The 8,712-nt window shown below is 37.1% G+C and overlaps 1 long non-coding RNA gene across 1 annotated transcript in view; it reads left to right on the forward strand.

The window, feature by feature from the left end:
* The window catches only part of LOC119599264, a 16,707-nt gene extending 11,067 nt beyond the window's left edge, over positions 1 to 5,640 (forward strand). The window contains exon 2 of the long non-coding RNA XR_005231058.1: positions 5,550 to 5,640. This is a non-coding gene — a long non-coding RNA (uncharacterized LOC119599264). The remainder of the gene's footprint in view (positions 1 to 5,549) is intronic.
* Positions 5,641 to 8,712: the final 3,072 nt, after the last annotated feature.

Here is an 8,712-nt window from a genome sequence, read left to right on the forward strand (position 1 = left end):
TGTTTCTTTCATTCCCTTTCATTTTCTCTCTCCTCTTCTCTCTCCTCTCTACTAATTCCTATCTCTCCTTCCCCCCTCTTCCCTCCATCCCTTTCTCTTCCTCTCTCTTTCCCCTCTTTCCTCTACCAATTCCTATCACTCCTTTTTAGCCCTCCTCCTTCCATCCTTTCCTCTTCCTCTCCCTCCTCGACCAATTTCTATTTCTCCCTCTTTTCCACCTCCTCTCTTTCTCCTTCCACCCCTTTCTCTTCCTCTCTCTCTCCCCTCTTCACTTCAGTCCCATCTCTTCTCGCTCAGCCATGTCTCTTCTCCATTTCTTCCAAATACCTTTTTCCCCTTCTCTTCCTCCTCTTTACTGCTTTTGCTACTCCCTCTTTCTCTCTCCCTTACTAAACCTTATTCTATCTTTCTCTTCTACTTCCTTTTTCTCTCCCCTCTTTCCTTTTCATCATTTTCCTCTTCCTTCACTCCTTTCCCCCTCTTTCTTTTTCACAAATTTCCTCTTCCTTCTTTCCTTTTTTCTCTCTCTCCCATTCCCTTTCCTCTCCCCTCTTCTCTTTTCCTCTCCTTCTCATTCTCTTTCCTCTCCCCTATCTTCTCCACCCCTTCCTTTCCCTTCCATTCTTATCTTCATCTCACAATCCTCTCCTCTCTTCTCCCATCTCCCTTCCTCTCGCTTCCCCATCCTTCCCCCTCACGTCAAAACTTATATCATGACCTTTGACCTTTCCACCTACAACCTGACCTTTGACCTCCGTTTTCTACAACCTGACTTTAGACATTCCACTTTATAACCTGACCTTTGACCTCCGTTTTCTACAACCAGAGCTTAGTCATTCCCATCAATATCTTGACCTTTGACCTCGCTTTCTACAACTTAATTTTAGACATTCCCGTCTCCCTGACCTTTGACCTTGCCTTTTACAACTTGACTCTCTTTCTATAATCTTACTCTTGACTTATCCCTCTCCCTTCCCTCTTCCCCCTTCATCTCCCTTCTCCCTTCCCTCTTCTCCCACCCTCTATCTTCACTCTTCCCCCATTCCCTCCCTTCCTTCCTCTTCTCCCATTCTCTCCCTTCTCCCTCCCCTATCCTCTCCCTTCCCTCTTCTCCCATTCTCCCCCTTCCCCATCCTCCCATTCCCCCTCCCCGCATCCTCCCTCTTCTCCCTCCCCCATTCTCTCTCTTCTCCCTCCCCCCTCTTCCCCCTTCTCCCTCCCCTCCCATCCTTCCCCTTCTCCCATCCTCCCCTTCTCCCTCCCCTCCCCTTCCCCCTCCCTCCCCCCATTCTCCCCCTCCCCCCACCCCCTCCATCTTAACCAGCAGCGTCGGCAATACAATAAAACACAATCAGCAAACATCCACGGAGGTGCCGGCTGGATATGGGCTGCCGGCTGAATGACGTCACCGGCTTGTTTATCGGAGTGTCCTGGGCGAGACCCGTCACTTGTGTGTGTAATTACACACACACACACACACACACACACACACACACACACACACACACACACACACACACACACACACACACACACACACACACACACACACACACACACACGCGCGCGCGCAAACACATATACACACATGCGTGTGGATACATATATAATCACACAAAAGTTACGTACCTACAAGATCAGAGTTGCATATCAGCGGTTACAAATACAAGTCCGTGATTCTGGATACATATACGTACACATAGTATATTACAAACAGTCACAATACAAATGATACAATAATTAATCGACAAAATATTACTTATTTGAAATCCATCAGAAAAAAAAATGTTTTATAACTTCACAAAATGTTCTGGTTAAGTCTTGAGTATTCGATACATGTTTCAAAAAATTTTCGATTATCCTTGTATGTTTGCGATGATGATGATGACGATGATGATGATGATGATGATGATGATGATGGTGATGGTGATGATGATGATGGTGATTATGATATGGTGATGTGATGATGATGATGATGATGTGATGATGTGTGATGATGGTGATGATGATATGATGATGATGATGGATGATGAATAGGGTGATTACGATGGTGATATATGAGTAGTATAGTGATGAGTGTGATAATGAATAGTAATAATAGTGAGGATGATAGATGAGAATGAGAATGATATTAAAGATATAATGATGATATGGTATGTGATGAATATGATGATGATGATATGAATATGATGATAATGATGATAATGAATAATAATGATTTATGATATTATAATGATAATTCATAATGCCAATGATAGTAGTGTAAAAATAATCATTGATAAATAATATAATCATCAACATGCAATGAATAATAATGATAATAAATAATAATAATATGATATTAATAAATAATAATTCTTAAACTGAATTCCTGATATCATTTTGACTTAATATTTTTTTGAACTTATTGAATATTACGAAGAAAATGAATTAAACATTTACGATTATTTACTATTGATATACAACTAAATAATCATTCCCCAAACAGTTTTTTAAAACCATAATTGCACTTAAATTTTTTAACTTATACCTCGAGAAATTTCAGATTACATTATTTACATATAAAAATAACGTTGATTATACCCTTAAACAGTTTTATTAACTATTATCCTTATCACTCATTTATAGCCGCTCATTTTTTCAGATTATATCATTTACATAAAAAAAGCTTGGATATGTAAATTAGCCTTTCCCTACATTAATTCCCGTATTTTTATTTTTAAAAACAACCGTTCAAAAATAATTTATAAAACAAAAAGTTTCATAGAGGATTCAGATCTTACGTTGTTATAAAACAATTTAAAACAATTAAAAAAACAATTTTAAAGAACAACACCTAATAATTTTTCAAAAAATAAACAAATAATCCTTGTATGTAATAATAATAATAGTAATAATAATGGATATGTAATGATGGTGATGTAATGATAAAGATGATATTGAGTAATGGTAATGAGATATGGTAATGGTATGATGATGATGGTGATGTGATAGTGATGATGATATAATGTGATATGATGATGATAGTGATGTGATAATAGATGATAATAATATGTAATAAAAATGATAATAATGATAATATGATAATGATGATAATAATAATAATAATAATAATAATAATAATAATAATAATAATAAATATAATAATAATAATAATAATAATAATAGTATAATATAATATAATAATGATAACAATGAATAATAATTGATAATAATAATAATAATAATGATAATAATAATAATGATAATGATAATAATAATAATAATAGTGATAACAATGATTATAATAATAATAATAAGAGTAATAATAATAGTTATAATAATAATAATAATAATAATAATAATAATAAGCATGATAAAAATAATAATGGTCATCATAATGATGATAATGATGATAACGTAATAATAACTGCAATGATGATATTAACTGTATCATTTCAATTCCGTTTCATAATTTCCAGAAGCGTAATTTCCTACTACAAATAAGACGTTTCTAATTAATAACTAACTGATTCATTATTAATCAGCGATCGCCAATTCCGGGTTCGCAGATTAGTGTTGTGGTTATCAATTTTTGTTTTTTTGTTTTATTGGGTGTAAGATCTCTCTCTCTTCTCTCTCGTCTCTCTCTCGCGCTCGCTCTCTCTCTTTCTCTCTCTTTTCTCGCTCTTCTCTCTCTCTCTCTCTCTCTCACTCATCTCTCTCTCCCTCTCCTCTCTCCTCCTCTCTTTCTCTCTCTTTTCTCTCTCTCTCTCTCTTTTCTCCCCCTCTCTCTCTTCTTTACTCTCTCTCTCTCTCTCTCTCTCTCTCTCTCTCTCTCTCACTCTCTCTCTCTCTCTCTCTCTCTCTCTCTCTCTCTCTCTCTCTCTCTCTTTCTCTCTCTGGGGGATTTTCACTTGAATGATACCCATTTCAATTATATCTTATATCTTAGTGGCGATCACCCTTCCTAGTGTCTGACTACTGAAAAAATAAATATCAATGGATTTACAGGTCGCTTGCCTTCTACACGCTAAAACATTCATTCCATAATTATTGATACAGGATTGGGAGATGAGAGGACTTGTATTCAACTGATATGTGGTAAGGGAAATGCGTTATATATTTCGCTCCCTTGCAGAAAGGTAATATACAGGGCTTTGTTCGTGCTTGGGAATCGGTGCTGATGTGATGCCCGTTCCTGTGGGCGAGGCTGTAGGGATGAGTAAACATTGGGATGGGAATAGAACGTGATACTTTGTTTTTAATATCGTGATCATAAACATTATTATCATTGTTGTTGTTTCGTTGTCATTGTTGTTATGATAATAGTAATAGTAATGATCTTTATCATTATTGTTGTTATTGCTATTATTATTATCATCATCACCATAACTGCTAATTTTGATTTGATGATTATTATTTTAATTATTATTAATATTATTATTGCTGTAATTATTATTAATACCATTATTATTGTAATTATTATAATTTTCAGCATTGATTCCATTATAATCATCATCAATCCTACTACTATCATTACGGTTATCACCACCATTATTATTATCATCGTAATTATTAGCGCTTTCATCTATACCCTGCCTTTTGGTTACTGTTATTATCATTATTACGATTACATTAAGCTAAGATACAGATCTTTAAAACTGCATAAGCCTACTCCATTAAGAGCAGGGTTATTAATTATCATAATTAATGGCGACAATCCTGCATACATTTCATTTGCAAATCATATACTGAAGAAAAAACAACCGATGTTGAATGAAAATAACATTCAATTATGATTTATTTCATAATTGTACATCCATCTAAATCCATCAATACACAGACTCAAAAAAGTTCAAAGTTCAATAATATAATCATTCAAAATATATATAAATGCAAAGGAAAATCATCATATTACTATATTATTATCATATGACAGAATATAACCGATGACTCTCTAATAAGTCCGTTGATTTTGTAACAAATCATAAAATAAAATAGTAATTGTATGCAGTACAGTATATGTTTAATTTGAACTGCAGATTCACCTAGCTACTCTGACCTGTTGCTGCTATGACCTGTAATTAACCTGCTGTGACCTCGGGGAGTTTGAAACTACGGGAGTGGAGGCGAAGTTCTTGGTTATCGAGATGCATATAGATTCTATATTTTTCTTTGCCTGTTATTCTGTCTTTCTCTGTTTGTTTCTTTATCTGTCTGTCTGTTATTCGTTTTTTCTCTCTCTGTCTTTCTCATACCATCTCTCTCTCTCTATCTATTTATATATTTATATATAGATAGATAGATAGATAGAGAATGAAAAAAAATGTCCATTTATTTATTTATCTCTCTGTATCCTTCTCTTCTATCCTCTCCCCTCCATCTATTATCTCTCTTTCTCTCCCTCTCCCTTCCCCCCCTCTCTCTTTATTTTTCGCTCTCTCATTTTCATAATACTGAAGGTGAAAGAGAGACAGAGAGAGGAGGGGGGAAGCAGACACACAAATAAACAGACAGACAGACAGAGATTTCGTCATTAATAATATATATTCCTGTTTCTCGCTTAGGAATCTTCGTATCCTGCTTTGAACGGAGGTGAAAGCCTGTTTACGTTCTAATCACTATAGCGTCGATTTCATAAAATTTAGTAAAAGCCCCTACTGTTTATTTATTTATTTTCCTAAATACGTAATCTTCAAAAGAAACTAATTGTATTTCTATACCGATTTTTTTATACATATTTACAACATCATATTACTATAATATCATCTGGAAAAATAATAAAGATTAAGTAAAACAAGGATTTTTTTTACTAATAAAAGCAAGGCATTGCTAATCATATCATCACATTGCATTGCAACTGAATACACTCCAGCATTAGTTATCGCTAATAACTATTCATAAGTGTGTTTAAGGTTGGCTTACATTGATACATCCTGGTGTAGGTAACTAGAAATTATTTTATGATGTGCATTAATATTTTGCAGTTATATAACGTACAGTCCAGTGCAGAAATCAATCATAATCAAACATGCTTCATCTTATTGATAAAAATCACATTATTTGGTTAATCGAGACAAAACTCAAAAAGAAAAAAGATCTGTTAGTAACTTGTGCGTCAAAATATATATTGTTTTTTAACATAATGATTTGGTGGAACAAAATACTAATTTACAACGTTACTGTAGACAAGTTATGTTATTCAAACCTAACGTAAAAGTCGTGACTTTAACCTTTATCATTCATGCAATTTTTCTTCACCCACTACCTGTGTTACCTCCCCCTCTCTTTTCTCTTCTCTTTCCCCCTACCCACGCTTTTTCTCTCCTCTGTCTCTCCTTCTTCATTTTCATTCTCATTTTATCCCACATCGTTCTGCCGCCCCCCCCCCCCCGGTTCCTCCTCTCCCTGTAATATCCATCTTTATTTAAAATGCGGGTTGCACTTAAGAGACGGAGAGAGGAGAGAGAGAGAGGGAGAGAGAGAGAGGAGAGGGAGATGAAAAGAGAGAGAGAGAGGAGAGAGAGAGAGAGAGAGAGAGAGAGAGAGGAAGAGGGCGAGAAGAGAAGAGAAAAGGGGGAGAGAAAAGGAAAGAGGGGGAGAGGAGGGAAAAGAGAGAAAAAGGAAAAGAGAGAAGGGGAGAGAGAGAGGAGAGAGGGGAGAAGAGGGAGAGAGAGAGAAGGGAGAGAAGAGGAGAGGGGGAGAGGAAGGGGAGAGAGGGGAGAGAGAAGAAGAGAGAGAGAGGAGAGAGAGAGAGGAGAGAGAGAGAGAGAGAGAAGAAGAGAGAAGAGAGAAGGGGAGAGATGGAGAGGGGAAGGAGAGGGGAGAAAAAAGAAAGAGAGAGAGAGGAGAGAAGGAGAGAGAGAGAGAGAAAGAGGAAGAGGAGAGAAGATAGAGAAAAAGAAGAGGGAGAAAAAAAGAAAGAGAAAAAGAGAAGAAAGAAAAGAAGAGAAAAAGAAAGAGAGAAGAAAAGAGAAAGAGAAGGGGAAAAAGAAGAGGAAGAGATGAGAAAAGGAGAGAAGAGAAGGAGAGCTAGATATATAGACATTTTCACCTCCTTTCTTTGTTCTTCCCTCATTATCAATGCCTCTTCTTTCTACTTTTCGTTATTCCTCTCATTCTTTCCTCTTTCCTCCTTCTGCCATACTTATCTCATTTTTAGAAGAAAATAATAGTTGGTAAGAGAAAAAAAGAGATTCCCACATCCTCCCCATTCAATGTGTTTTCCAAAATCATGATATATCATATATATCTTTAAAATCAAATTATTTGTCATGGCAGTTACGTTTTAAATATGATATATATATTTTCTCTCTCTCTCCTTCTTCTTCTTCATCTTAAATCATTAATATTACATTTATTTTTCAAATGTATATATCAGTACATAAATCTATATAAGTAAATATCGACATGCAAGACATATAATTTACCTCAATACAAGAAAAATAACTCGAAAATTTTTTCGAAAAATAACGAAGGAATTTAACTATTTCTTTACCTTTCTTTCAACTCCTTACCTTCTCCCGTTTTCTCTTCCGGTCTACTTCAGAAATCGGTCGGTTGCTTTCCTAAAACGACAACAATGCAACAGTCAAAGAAAACGGGATACCGGATTCTTTTTCTTCGTTCGCCCGAGTCTACGAACCCGGAAAGATAAAAAAAAAAAATCATTCGACCGTTCTCTGTGCCTCAAAATGCTGACTTGCTGAGGGCTTACTGGTCTATCTGCAACACTCTTTTCTCTCCTATAGCCCTCTCCTCGGCCGTCACTCCTTCTGATTCTTTCAAATTTATCCTGATTACTTTTCCGATCTCGTCAGGTTTCCTGCGGGTCGAGGGGGGACTATTTCAATCTCGGGCACAAGTAGTGGTTGGTGGTTAAATTCTTTGGGGTTAATTTTGTTTTCCTCTTGCTTATTCGCTCTCACACACTCTCTCTCTCTTTCTCTGTCTATGTCTGTCTGGCTGTCTCTCTCACTCTCACTCTCTCTCTCTCTCTCTCTCTCTCTCTCTCTCTCTCTCTCTCTCCTTCTTCTCTCTCTCCCCTCTCTCTCTCTCCCTCATATTTCTCTCTCTTCCATCCCTCCCTCTTCTCCTCCCTCCTTTCTTTCCCATCTCACTCTTTCTTACGCCCCCACTCTCTCTCTCTCTCTCTTCTCTCTCTCCTCTCTCTCTCTCTCTCCCTCCCTCTCTCTTTTTCCCTCCCTCCCCTCTCTCCCTCCCTCCATTCATCCATCCCCCCCCTCCCTCCTACTCTCTCCCTTCCCCTCTCTCGCTTCATTTCTTTCACGCCCTCGCCCTCTCTCTTCCTCTCCCCCCCTTTCTCTCCCCCCCTTTTCCCCCTCTCTCATCCCTCATCTTTTCCTCCCTACACCTGCTAAGACGCTGGAATTTGAGAAGGTTATTTTTCATATCGACCGCGGTGTGTCTTGACGAGGTTCACGCAGTCCGCCCTTCGTCTTTTGCCGTTCCCTCTTCCGCTCTCTTTCTATCTCTATTTATTTGTCTTTGTCTGTGTGTGTGTGTGTGTGTCTTTCGGTTTTATCTAGCGATCTGTCTATCTACCTATCTATCAGGTTTATTTCTCTCTCTCTCTCTTTCGTCTTGTTCTCTCTCTCTCTCTCTCTCTCTCTCTCTCTCTCTCTCTCTCTCTCTCTCTCTCTCTCTCTCTGTGTCTCTCTCTCTGTGTCTATGTATATATCTCTCTCTTCTAATCTGTTCTTACTTCTC

Source organism: Penaeus monodon, chromosome 42, assembly GCF_015228065.2.
Source record: "Penaeus monodon isolate SGIC_2016 chromosome 42, NSTDA_Pmon_1, whole genome shotgun sequence".
NCBI classification, from domain to species: domain Eukaryota; kingdom Metazoa; phylum Arthropoda; class Malacostraca; order Decapoda; family Penaeidae; genus Penaeus; species Penaeus monodon.